The sequence below is a fragment of the Eleutherodactylus coqui genome, chromosome 13 (genome assembly GCF_035609145.1).
Source record: "Eleutherodactylus coqui strain aEleCoq1 chromosome 13, aEleCoq1.hap1, whole genome shotgun sequence".
Taxonomy (NCBI): domain Eukaryota; kingdom Metazoa; phylum Chordata; class Amphibia; order Anura; family Eleutherodactylidae; genus Eleutherodactylus; species Eleutherodactylus coqui.
Genome location: NC_089849.1, coordinates 118046715 through 118060218, shown reverse-complemented (window position 1 = coordinate 118060218; position 13504 = coordinate 118046715). Strand labels below are relative to the sequence as shown.

The window sequence follows — 13504 nt, the reverse complement described above, 5'->3', positions numbered from 1 at the left end:
ATGCTGGCTGTTTCTCACAGCTGACACCTGCCAGTAACAGCCGCAATCAGCATGAATGATTACTGTGGCTGTTAACCCTGTAAAATTCCCAATCGTTTTTGCGATGAGATTCTGGGGTGCCGTTTGGTTGCCATGGCAGCCTATGGCCTTCTGAAAGCCTCCAGTGGCTTTATGCCTGTGGCATGGATTGATAAATTGCCTGTCGGATGATAGTAGTAGTAATAATAATAATAATCTTTATTTGTATAGCGCCAACTTATTCTGCAGCGCTTTCAGGCATGGATACATGCAAAACAATACAACAATTACAATGTGAGGTACATTCGGTTTGACATAAATGGGTTGGGGGTGGTACAGAAGGTGCAAGGGGTGGGGGGGGGGGGAAACAAGGCATGGGGAACACAGGCAATAGGGGATTTTATGTGGAGATCAATTATTAGAAGGCAAAGGGGTTGGGGCGCCATAGGCAGGGGCGGGGGACTAGGTCAGGAGATTTGGTATGCTTCCCTGAAGAGGTGCGTTTTTAAGGCACGTCTGAAATTTTGTGCATCGGGAATTGTCCGGATGCCTTGGGGTAGAGCGTTCCAGAGGATGGGTGCTGCTCTGGTGAAGTCCTGGAGGCGAGCATGTGAGGTTCGTATTAGAGGGGTGTTTAGTCTGAGGGTGTTAGCCGATCGGAGTGAGCGGGCTGGGTGGTGTACTGATAGTAGGGAGGCGATGTATGGTGGCGCAGCGCCATGCAGAGCTTTGTGAGTGAGGTAGAGGAGTTTAAATTTAGTTCTGCAGTGGATGGGCAGCCAATGCAGCGACTGGCATAATGCAGATATGTCTGAGTAATGACTGGATAGAAAAATGAGTCTAGCTGCTGCGTTTAGTATGGATTGGAGTGGAGCGAGTCTGTTGCGGGGAAGGCCAATGAGTAGCGAGTTGTAGTAGTCAAGCTGGGAGTGAATGAGGGCAACCACGGGTGTCTTTAGCGTGTCCGTTGTTAGGAACGGCCGTATTTTAGCAATATTTCTGAGGTGCATGTGGCATGTTTGGGCCAGAGATTGGATATGGGGGGTAAAGGAGAGGTCAGAGTCCAGTGTGACCCCAAAGCAGCGGGCATGCCGTCTGGGGGTTATGATGGTGCCAAACACTGGAATAGAGATGTTGAGGGGAGGTCGATTGGAAGGTGGAAAGACAAGGAGGTCAGTTTTAGAGAGGTTTAGTTTGAGAAAAAGGGAGGACATGTTGTTAGAGACAGCGGACAGACAGTCGATATTTTGGAAGAATGGTCCAGAGATCTCACGAGAGGAGGTGTATAGTTGGGTGTCATCAGTGTAGAGATGGTATTGGAGGCCGAATCTGTGGATGGTTTGTCCAATTGGGGCAGTATATATAGAGAAGAGAAGGGGACCAAGGACCGAGCCCTGGGGTACCCCAACAGAGAGAGGAAGTGGAGCGGAGATAGAACCAGCAAAGGAGGCCCAGAAAGAATGGTCAGAGAGGTAGGAAGAAAACCAGGAGAGAGCAGTGTCCTTTAAACCAATAGAGCGGAGCATAGTGAGAAGGAGGTTATGGTCGACAGTGTCAAATGCAGCAGACATGTCAAGGAGGATGAGTAGGGAGTAATCACCTCTCGACTTTGCAGTCATCAGGTAATTTTGTTCCTTTTGTAAGGGCAGTTTTGGTCTAGTGTAGAGAGCGGAAACCAGACTGGAGGGGGTCGAGGAGTGAGTTGTCAAAAAGAAAGCCTGTAAGGTGGCAGTAGCCCAGGCGTTCTAGTAATTTGGAGATGAAGGGGAGGTTTGAGACGGGTCGATAGTTGGCAACATTAGTTGGGTCCAGGGTTGGTTTTTTTAAGCAGAGGGGATATGATGGAGTGTTTAAAGGAGGAGGGGAAAATGCCAGAGGTTAAGGATAGGTTGCGGATTGTGGTGAGGTGAGTAATGAGAGCTGGGGAAAGGGACCGCAGGAGGTGAGAGGGTCGCTAGCGCAGGTGGTGGGGCAGGCAGCGGAAAGGAGCCTGGAGACTTCTTCCTCTGTCATTGGTTCTAACGTAGATAGTGAGTAGGTACTGGATGTAGTGCTGATGAAACTGGAATCGGGGCTAACCATGCAGTTTTTGTAGATTTCTTTTCGAGTGTTGTCGATTTTTTTTTTTCTCTTTGAAATGGGCAGCTAGTTCTCCAGCAGTCAGGTCTGTTCTTTGGGGCTGAGGAGGGAGTAGAAGGTTTCAAAAAGTTGTTTGGGGTTGTGGGATAGTGAGGAGACAAGAGAGGTGAAATAAACTTGTTTGGCATGGTGAGGGGCTAGGTTATAAGTTTTAAGCATGAATTTGAAGTGGAGGAAGTCTGCTTCACTTTTGGTATATTATAATACTATGGTATTATACTGCAGGTATGATCAAACGATTGTAAGTTCAAGTCCCCTAGGAGGACTAAAAAAATGTTAGATTAAGTTTGAAAAAGTTTTATTAATTACTAGAAAGAATAAAAGGTATTAAAAGTTTAACTCCTCCCCTTTTACCATATTTATAATAAAAAAGAAAATTGAAAAATATTTGATATTGCTGCACCCATAAAAGTCCAATCTATCAAAGTAATAAATTATTTACTCCGCACGGTGAACATTGTCTGAAAAAAAATCCACCACGCCAGAATTGCACTTTTTGGTCACCCCAATTCCCAAGAAAAAAATTAATAAAAAGTGATTAAAATGTCATATGTACTCCAAAAAAGTACCAATAGAAACTACTAGAGGTCCCATAAAACCAAACCCTTACACAACTGTGTCGATGGAAAAATAAAAAGTATGGTGGTCAGAAAATGCCGGCAATTGAGAAGGCCAAATTTTTTTATTCCTATTTTGTATCTGTTTTCTCTCAGAAAGTAGATGGAACATCAGCTGATCTTCACTGTGCTATTGGGGGAATAAAAGAATACAGGCTATCTATAAGCAGAGAAATGGTGAGGGAACACTTAGCTAACTTAAAAGTCTCAAGGTCCAGAGGAATTATATCCTAGGATACTAAAGGAAGCAGCAGAGGTAATTACTGAACCACTCGCCATAACCTTTAAAAATTCCTGGAGAACAGGAGAAGTCCCAGAAGATTGGAAAAGGGCAAATGACGTCCCTATCTTCAAAAAAGGGAAGAAGATGGATCCAGGAAACTACCGGCCTGTGAGCCTGACTTCTATACCGGGAAAGATCTTTGAACAAATTATTAAACAGCATGCATGCAAGTACTTGGATATAAAAATGGAGTAATTAACCAGAGCCAGCATGGGTTTGTAACAAACAAGTCATGCTAGATTACTCTAATTTCCTTCTATGACAGAATTACCGACTGGGTTGATCAGGAAAATATGGTGGATATAGTATATCTTGACTTTAGTAAAGCATTTGACAAAGTATCTTATTGAAAAACATCACCAAATATAAAATTGACAAAGCAACTGTTAGGCTGCCTGTCCACGGGCGAGTTTGAATTGCGTTCCCCACGTCGATAATCCGGCCATGGGGAACGCAGTTCAAGCTCTCCATAGCGTTGCTATGGAGAGCGCTTATCCCCTGTCCACGAGTGGACAATCATTGCGATTCTCCGCTCGCGGCCAGTAAATCGCAGAGTGCTGTGATTTGCCGCGATTCTCCGTGGTCCTCCGCTGTCAGCCTATCTATTAGATAAGGCTGACAGTGGAGATCCATCTGCCGGCTCCCGCAACGCCCGTGGACAGGCAGCCTATGGTGGATTCACAACTGGCTGAGTGATCGTACTCAAAGAGGGGTCATAAATGGCTGCATATCCAAGTGGAGGAATGTATCAAGTGGGGTAACACAAGGCTCTGTCCTAGGCCCAGTGTTTGTTCAATATTTTTATAAATGATCTGGAGGAAGGAATTGATGTAAAAACTGATCAAATTTGCAGACGACACAAAGCTAAGAGGGATAGCTAACACTAGTGAAGAGAGGGAGACTTTTCAAAAAGATCTAGAAAAGCTTGAACAGTGGGCGGCGACTAACAGAATGGTATTTAACAAGGAGAAATGCAAGAAAAATGAAAAAAAGCACATACGGAATGGAAGGAATTGGGCTAAGCAGCAGCACATGTGAAAAAGACTTGGGTATACTAATAGATCATAGACTGAACATGAGTCAACAATGTGATGCAGCAGCCAAAAAGTCAAATACAATTCTGAGATGTATTAAGAGAAGCATAGAGTCTAGATCACGTGAGGTTGTTATCCCCCTCTACTCTTCCTTAGTCGGACCTCATCTGGAATACTGTGTCCAGTTCTAGGCACCCCACTTTAAAAAAGATGTAGACAAAGTGGAGGAAGTTTAGTGAAGAGTTACCAAGATGGGGAGCGGTCTGCAAATCATGTCCTATGAGGAATGGTTAAAGGATCTGGGAATGTTTAGCTTGCAAAAAAGAAGGCTGAGAGTAGACTTAATAGCTGTCTACAAATATCTGAAGGGCTGTCACAGTGCAGAGGGATCAGCCCTATTCTTTTTTTTTTAAAAAACTACAGCAAAAGAAAAAAACTAGATAAATCACAGTAATTATACGGACCCATGAAATAAAGTTATCATGTTGTTTTTACCACAGTGTGTATGTCATAAAAACAAAACCCTCCAAAGATGGCGGAATTTCTTTTTTTGTATTTTGCTCCACTTAGAATTTATTTTAATTCTTTCAGTACATTATAGGGTACATTACATAGTACCATTGAAAAATACAACCCACCTGACAAAAAACAAGCCCTCAAATAGCTATGTTGAAGGATAAATAAAAGAGCTATGAGTTTTTGAAAGTGGGGAGGACAAACTAAAAACTAAAATGAAAGAAAGGGCTGTGTGTCTAAAGGGATTTGGTCAACTTGAACACGATATCGAAACTGCAGGCATGATGTTATAGAGCAGGAGGAGCTGAGCAGATTAATATATAGTCTTAAGGGGAAAAAATCAGTATAACTTATATACAGTATTTTATTAATTTATATCTCTGTTCATTTTGAGCAGAACAGTCCAGTGGGCGGAGCTATCAGTGGCTGACAGCCTTCCCTGTATGTACAGTCATACACAGGTAGTTGTCAATCACTGACAGGATCGCCCACTGAACTGTTCAGCTCAGAATGAGCAAATATCTAAATCAGACATGTCAACCACAAGGCCCACAAGCTAAATCTGACCCGCCAACTCATTGTATGCTTCCCACTGGTTGTACAGCAACGTTACAGGTATTCCACTCACCCAGCCTACAGCTCCGGTCCACTGGCGGCATGCTGCTGAGTCTGTGACTTCTGATCCTTTCCCCAGTGTCTGTGTGTGCCGTCTTGTATGCAGCGCAGACATCGAGGGGAGAGGTCAGCAGCCAAAAGGTGCTAGTACCGTATATGGGCACCGAAACGCGTTGTCTTCTACATTAAAGTGTTGGAATTTACCTCCGTGGACCCGAGTGTATCTTCCCTTAACGCTGGAGTCGACACTTCAAGGAGGGGGATTCTGAACATCATACCCCCCTCCTGTTAAGTAAGTGTCTTTCTGTTGTTAGTTCTTTTACCTATTGGGCAGTTTCATTTTTCTTACTACAGTACCGTGCAGCACAGGGACATTCTTTCTAACAGCGCACTATTACTACTGGGGCCACTATAGTGGGCACTTTTATTACTGAGGCCGCAATAAGGGTCACTATGCCTATTGGAGCCACTATGGGGGAATACTACTATTACTGCAGTCATTAGGGGTCGCTATTACCACTGGGGCTACTATAGGGGTCATTAATATTATTCGGGACTCTATGGGGGCACTCTTACTACTATGGCTACTATGTGCATCACTATTACTATTGGGGCCAGTATGGGGGACACTATTACTTCTACGGCCACTATGGGCATCACTATTATTACTGGAGCCACTATGGGAGTCACTAATACTATACAGTCTAACAATTACAATCGGCCCTTTGAAGGCAACCATAAGGCTGACGTGGCCCTTTGCTAAAAATGTGTTTGACACCGCTGGTCTAAAGGAATAAAATGCAAGTTATATTGAATCTTTTCCCATAAAGCTAAATATCAATCTGCTCATCTCCTCCTGCTCTATAACACATTGCCTGCAGTTTGGACAGCGTGTTCCAGCTGACAGATTGCCTTTAAGGAGTTAAGGCTTAAGTTTTAATTTCTATAGCCATTGAATTCTGTCGATTTAAGGTGAAGGTTCACATACACCCTGGGGCTCCAACGAGACGGATGGACAGACAAGCAGAACCAGTGTTCGGCTTGCAAGCAGTAGATACATATCTGTACTTTGGCCAAGAGCTACAAATGTCCATCATCATCTTATCTCAGGAATGTCTTAGTCTATATTTTCTTTTTCAGATTTTTGAAAAATAATTTTCATTACTCCTAAAGGGGTATTTTCACCTCTGCTAAACATGCCAGCGATTTGATTACCTCTCAGTACGTGATAGCCGGGGTGACTCGGAGGACGGAAACAGCTGAGCGCAGCTGTGCTTCAATGTTTCTATAACTCACATAGAAGTACAAAAATATTGTAGCATGGTGAGCGTAACTCAGGAGCTGTGAAAACGGCGTAGCTTGCTGTACTATGCTGTTTTCATAGCTCCCATTCACTTTTATGAGAGTTACGGAACCAGTGCAAGACAACCCGCTCTGCTGTTTCCATAACTTTTGACCACCTCCCACAGTCCTACCAGGGCTCATTGAGGCAGAACTCAAATTAATTGTGAGTCAAAAAAGTGAAACCCACTTCTATCGGAGTTTTATGTAAGTTTCTCATTATCACAGTTCAGCATCTTTATGTATCCAGTTTAATAAAGCTCCCTTTTTATAAGAATGAGTGCAGTGCTGGAATTCCTTCTATCTGTACATGGGATGATTCCCGCATCTCCGTGCATGCATTGAGCTAGTTGCATATAATCACGCCAAGGGTGTTGCAGAGCGGGTATTGGTGGTTTTACTAGTATCAAACTTTTATAGCATATCATGTGCATATATCATTAAAGTCCACATTGGAATATCCCTTAAAGAGCAAAAAAAAAGTAATCTAGTGGGGGGCGTGACTTGCCTATGCCGGAGTAAGCCGCACTCTTGCTGAGCTCCCGGCTCCCCTGTAGCACTGACCTGCTATTTCAGCCTCTCACCGGCACAAACGAGCCTCCTGTTCAGTCATGGGGAAGAGGAGACCCTCCAGCAAACCCCGGTCGGCGGGAGAAGACGAGCCACCGACAATACAGCGGTACTTTGGCACACGAGGAGCGGCGGCCCCCTCACCAAAGATGGCGCCGGACCATGTGCGCTCCCTCTCTACACCCCACAGCAGCAGCGGAACGGAGCCCCGCGGATGAATGCCGCTCAGTGCAGACGAACCAGGAGATCGTCAGAAGCCAGATAAGTGCCTTCACATCCAGGGGGAACAATCACAGGCAGATAATATGGGTCTCTCCCCCAGCCCCCGCAGTTCCCCCAGCCTCCATGGCTCTAATAAAGAGCATAAAACAACTGAAGGACTTAGAGCCCCTGTGTCTGAAGGGAAGCATACCACAGCAATACAGTCACCCCTGCAGGAACACAGACGTGACAGTGAGGGAAATAACTCTCCCCAGCAACCAAGAATGCCACAAAATATGACACCCAGCTCCGAGAGGAGTAGTAGTCCTGACCGCTAGAAAAGCTACAGGGAACACGCAAAGGCCACAACAACCCACACGGTCAGCACGCCATTTTACAGCGACTCCTCATCAGACGAGAAATGGGACTGGAAGGCACATTTAAGATCTCTCTCGACCAAAAGAGACTTTCAGCGCCTAGAAAACTCGCAGAAAGAATCGCTGTCCCTCATACAACAAGAACTCAAAAGCATGGGAAACCGCATAATCGCCATAGAAGAGACGCAAGACGAGGTCCTTACAACGCTCGAGGCCCATAGTCAGATTAAAAACGCCCAGGCCCAGCAAATGGCAGACATGATGTCCCACCTCGACGACCTCGAAAATCGTAATAGACATAACAACCTGCATCTAAGAGGTTTCTCGGAGGAAATCGCCCCTTCACAACTGGAGGACTGGGCCCGCAACTTTTTCAGTTCCCTACTACAACGCCCACCAGACCAACCTATAGAAATTGATCGCATCCATAAAACCCTCGGCCCTCGGCCAGACGATCCAGCGAGACCACGAGACATCGTATGCCGCATACATTTCTTCAGGGACAAAGAGGCCATCCTGAAAAGCACCCGTGACAGGAAAGATCCCCTCACTCACAATGGCACTCCTATAGAGATCTACCCGGACCTGGCTAGATGTACCCTCCAGCTCCGCAGGACCGTCAGACCGATCATCGAACTCCTATGAGCAAACAGGATAGTCTACAGATGGGGGTACCCCTTCCAACTATCCACTTCAAAGAACGGGAAGACGGCGATATTCAGGTCCCCCACCAACCTCCCCAAATTCCTGGGCACCCTGGAACTGCCGATGGTCACGATTCCAGACTGGCCTCATATCCCAGCTCTGCCTATTACAGCGCATAGAACACCCTGTCAGGAAGCCAGACCAAGACATCCGAAGAACAGAAGCCATCCCACCCGTTCACCACCGTGAACAGCCGCTGAGTGTCAAGCCTCATCTATCCCAGCATGACTGACACATTATGCGGACTAACACCGCGCTTTGCAGTCACCATTGGACTCACCCAGCCTAACCCTATAGTCCCACATGTTAAACGTTCTACACAAGTTTTGCTCCACCTCACTCGGGCCCACACATCACCATAAACACTAAGCAACTATATATCTCACCGGGTCACCTCTATCCCCTCTCTTACACTACGCCCCTATCGACGTTCAATGTGCCACATGTTCAACATCCCAACTATTGCAGGTCTTATAAATACAGATAATTTCAACGAGCATACGACTCCACATAGGGGGTGCCGGGAGCAGCTCCGGCATTCTCAGGTCTCTTCCTCCCAATGGGTGGATGCCACCATTGTGCCGTCCGATTCTGTCCATAGGACCGAAACCCACCTTGCGAGATTGGGACACTGGTTTCCAATCAACGGAAATTTTATTTTCCGTCACCTCAGACCTCCACCTCTTCCTCCCTCCCCCCACTTCTCTCTCTTTCCACTCTTCTTTCCACTCTTCTTACTCAGCGTCTCGGTTGCCCTAAGGACACCTCCCTCTATAACCAAACAACCCCCATGACGGGCCTTTTGTTCTGCACCTACAACGCTAGGGGCTTAAACAACCCAGCTAAAAGAGGCCAGATCCTAGCGCACGTACATAAAAAACGAGTCCTAATAGCCTGCCTACAGAAAACACACTTCAAGACTGGCCATATACCCAAATGCACAAACAAATTCTACCCCGCATGGTACCATAGCTCCCACCCGGAAAAGAAGAAGTGCGGCACCTCAATAGCAATACATAAAAGCCTCCCCCACAGTGTACTGGCGTCAAAAAACGACCCGGAAGGCAGATATTTATTCCTTAAACTAGACCTGGGTCACCGTCTTGTGACGATTGCTAACATTTATTCTCCCAACGCAGGACAAGTCGCCTTTGGCCTCAGCATCCTAGATAACTAGAACAATTCGCAGAGGGCTCCGACATCGTTCTTGGAGGAGATTTCAACCTGGCGATGGATCCCGGCCTAGACACGTCTTCGGGTAAGTCCGAGCTTTCCCTGGTGGCCTTGCGTAGACTGTGGAGACGCCTGCTAGAACTCAGACTTATCGACCTTTGGAGGACACTCCATCCAAAGGCCAGGGGCTATAGCCATCACTCCACCGTACACAATAGCTACGGGAGGCTAGATTATCTGTTCATATCGCACGGTCTTTTGGACTCATCCCCCAGAAGCTCAATAGGGACCCCCTTATGGTCGGACCACGCACCCAACTACGGAGCCCTCCTAGGGCATGTCCACAGGAAGGGTTACAACTCATGGCATCTTAATGACAATCTCTTAAGCGACACCTGCTGCAGAGAAGACATATGTAGGTCCATTGAGATGTTTATTGAAACCCACCGAGGCGACCCCCCCCCCCTCACCCATACAATGGGAAGCACTTAAATGTGTCTTAAGGGGAACCTTCATATCCCACGGAGCAAGACTCAAAAAGGATAGAATCGGCAAATTGAAGGTCCTCATCACCCAACTAGAGAGAGCAGAACAGGCCAACAAAGCAAACGCTTCCCCTTCCCTAAATGCAGAAATCGCCTCCCTACGTCAACAAATCCTAGCCGTGTTAAACCAAGCTCACTTGTGCATGAGGGACAGATTAAGGGGCGGGTTCTATGAATATGGCAATAAATGCAGCAGCTGGCTAGCGAGGTCCCTAAACCCCCGAGGACACCAATCATACATATTTGGACTAAATTTCCCGGAGAAAGGGAAGGTCCACGCAACTGAGGATTTACTGGAATGCTTCAGGCACTATTATGAAAAGCTTTATAACATCACAGACCCCTCAGGAGAGACTCAAAATAGCTCCTCAGATAGCATAGAATCTTACTTACACGAATTGTCCCCCAGCCTGGTCTCTTCTCCAGACACCGAAGCCCTAGAACAAGACCTCACGGAACAAGAGATCTCAGAAGAGTTAAGAAACCTAAAAATTGGCAAAAGTCCCGGCCCAGACGGCTTCACGCCCCGATTTTATAAGACGTTTGGAGACCTTTTAACCCCAATGCTCTGTAAGGCCTTTAACGCCATCTCCGACAAATGCCCGTTCCCACAACAAGCCTTGCAGGCCATTATCACTGTTATCCCAAAACAGGGTAGAGATCCCCTTTCTTGCGGAAACTATAGGCCCATTTCCCTGCTAAATGTGAACACCAAAGTCTCCGCAAGAACCCTAGCCACACGCCTGGGACCAACTGTTCCCAAGCTTGTTCACAGAGATCAGACTGGTTCTGTTCTCGGCTGAGAGGCAAGAGACAATGCCATTAGAACGCTCTCATTAGTGAGCAGGGCACGCGACACAAAGAGCCCCCTATGCCTCCTATCGGTTGATGCCGAGAAGGCATTCGACCGCGTTAACTGGAGATTTCTTGAGGCCACCCTACAAAAAATAGGTCTGGGACACAGACTGAAAAGTTGGATTATGGCCTTATACAACAAACCCACAGCCCAGATACGAGTGAACGGCAAACTCCCAAGCCCAATCAACATCAGGAATGGCACGCTTCAGGGGTGCCCCCTATCCTCAACTTTGTACGTTCTGGTAATGGAGTCATTGGCCAACGCAATTAGAACGAATCCAGAAATCCAGGGCTACAAAACGACCCAAACTGAACACAAAGTGGCCGCGTTTGCGGATGACCTCCTGGTATACATAACGAATCCCACCCGAGCCTTACCCGCTCTTTTGCGTGAATTTGATAGATAAAGTAAAGTTAGTAACTTTAAGATTAACCTACAAAAATCGGAAATTTTAAACATAACGCTCCAGTATGCGTAACTAGCCCAACTTAAACCTCTATTCGCACTGTCTTGGCGCGTAGACTCTATTAAATATTTAGGAATCAAGCTATCCCCAGACCTGGGCCAGTTGTACGACCTAAACTACGAACCCATATTCTCCTCCCTAGTAAAAGACACGGATAGGTGGCGCCCGCTAACACTCTCCTGGTTTGGCAGAATAAACGCCATTAAGATGAACTCCCTCCCAAAACTTCTATACCTCTTCCAGACTTTACCAATACAGCTACCACGTAGCTATTTCATCAAACTAAGAAAAGTAGTGACACGGTTCGTCTGGGGAGGAGCTAGACCCCGCCTGAGCTATAGACTCCTCACTCAGAAAAAAGAAAACGGGGGGATGGGTCTGCCTGACCTGTTGCTCTACTACAGAGCTGCAATAGGCAGGATGGTTCTGGACCTCATGCACAAAAGGCAAACCAAACTTTGGGTCGAGCTAGAACAGGGCTCTGCCCCCTTTCGATTGCAGGGCCTTTTTTGGCTCTGGGGAGGTTTAGGCAGAAGGGGGTTCAAAGTATCGCCTTTCATGTGTTCACTCCTACGTATTTGGGACAACTTTGCAAGCAAAGCAGGGTTGGTCTCCATCCCGGGACCCTGGACCCCCCTTGTGGGGAACCTGGATTTCCCCCTGGGGATTGGAGGACTACCACTCCTGAACAGTCTGGGAGAATTCAAGACCTCCTATGGGAGGAGGGAGTCAGACCTCTGAGCTCGCTTACAGGAGACGGAGGGGCCGCGGCGGGTGCGTGGTTCCAATACCTACAGCTATGCCATTTCATCAGAGCACAGGGCACAGTCCCGGAACTATCCATCCCTCCCACACCTTTTGAAGAATTATGCGCAAACCCCCGCGAGTCGAGGGGCTAATTCTCCGCGGTCTACGGCATGCTAATAACCGGGGAGACCCGGGACTTGGGAGAGAGCCGCCGAAGGGCGTGGAAGAAAGAACTAGGACAACCCTTATCGGATGAGGAATGGGCTAGGAGCATTATCATGACACACGGAATGTCGGTCTCGGGCAAGCATCACAAGCTAAATTACAAGCTCATAACGAGATGGTACCGCACCCCTGAGTCACTAGCTAAAATATACCCTGACTCCTCGGCTGCTTGCTGGAGATGCACCAAGGAAACAGGATCGCTCACACACATATGGTGGTCCTACCCGGGGATCAGAGTTCTGTGGTCAGAGATACAGTCCCTATACAATTCCTTGAAGAAAAGCTCACTAGACCTCTCCCCAAAAATCGCTCTACTCTCGGTCATGCCGGGCTCCATTGCCGCTAGTAAAAAAGATATTCTAAGATTTTTTCTTTTAGCCATCAGAATAGTGATCCCCCGACTCTGGAAATCCCAGACGTCGCCGACACGCCTGAACTGGTCAATGGCCTTGGAAGACATTAGGTACATGGAGGAGCTGAGAGCCAAAGGTGACGACAAGTGGTCCAAATACTACGCTGTGTGGGAGGTATGGATGACGTTTCGAGGCTCTCCCGGCTTCGGACGTTGGCTTGAATACGGGGTTGTGCCCGCTTAATCAAGGCTAAGGGCCCCGCTGGGGGCTCTCCTCCGAGACGCTTTTTCTTTCCTTTCCTTTTTTTTTTTTCTCTTCTCCTCTTTCTCTCTCTTTTCTCTCTCTTTCACTCTCTCTTTTCCGTATCTCCCTCTTTTCTCCTCTTCTTCTATGCGTCCCCTCCTCCCTGCCCTGCACCAACTTATCCTTCCTTAGACTTATCCTCTTTTTATAACCCCCTGCACCCTGCCCTCCGTTGCCCTCCCCCCCCTCCCCCCTCCCCCCCAATACAACACTCTCTTCAAGAGCCAGAATTTACCCGAACTGTTCGGGCTCTCACACACTTTTTAGGATGTTTTTGCACTACAAGCGACACATAAGGTTTAATAAATTCAAATTAGGTAGATTGATGTTATTTAGTTGTCAAGTTAAACCCTGAAGTCTAGAGGTATCATCCCACGCGGCACAAACCGACGAGATACCGCTGTCTCGAGCACAGCC

The 13504-nt window shown here is 47.0% G+C and overlaps 1 long non-coding RNA gene across 1 annotated transcript; it reads left to right on the top strand.

Annotated features, from left to right (window-relative positions):
* The first annotated feature begins 5244 nt into the window (after nucleotides 1-5244).
* LOC136587994 (uncharacterized) lies at nucleotides 5245-13161 on the top strand. The gene is made up of 3 exons (XR_010787527.1): nucleotides 5245-5514; nucleotides 9556-9674; nucleotides 12810-13161. It is a non-coding gene; the product is annotated as an uncharacterized lncRNA (long non-coding RNA).
* The last annotated feature ends 343 nt before the right edge of the window (nucleotides 13162-13504 follow it).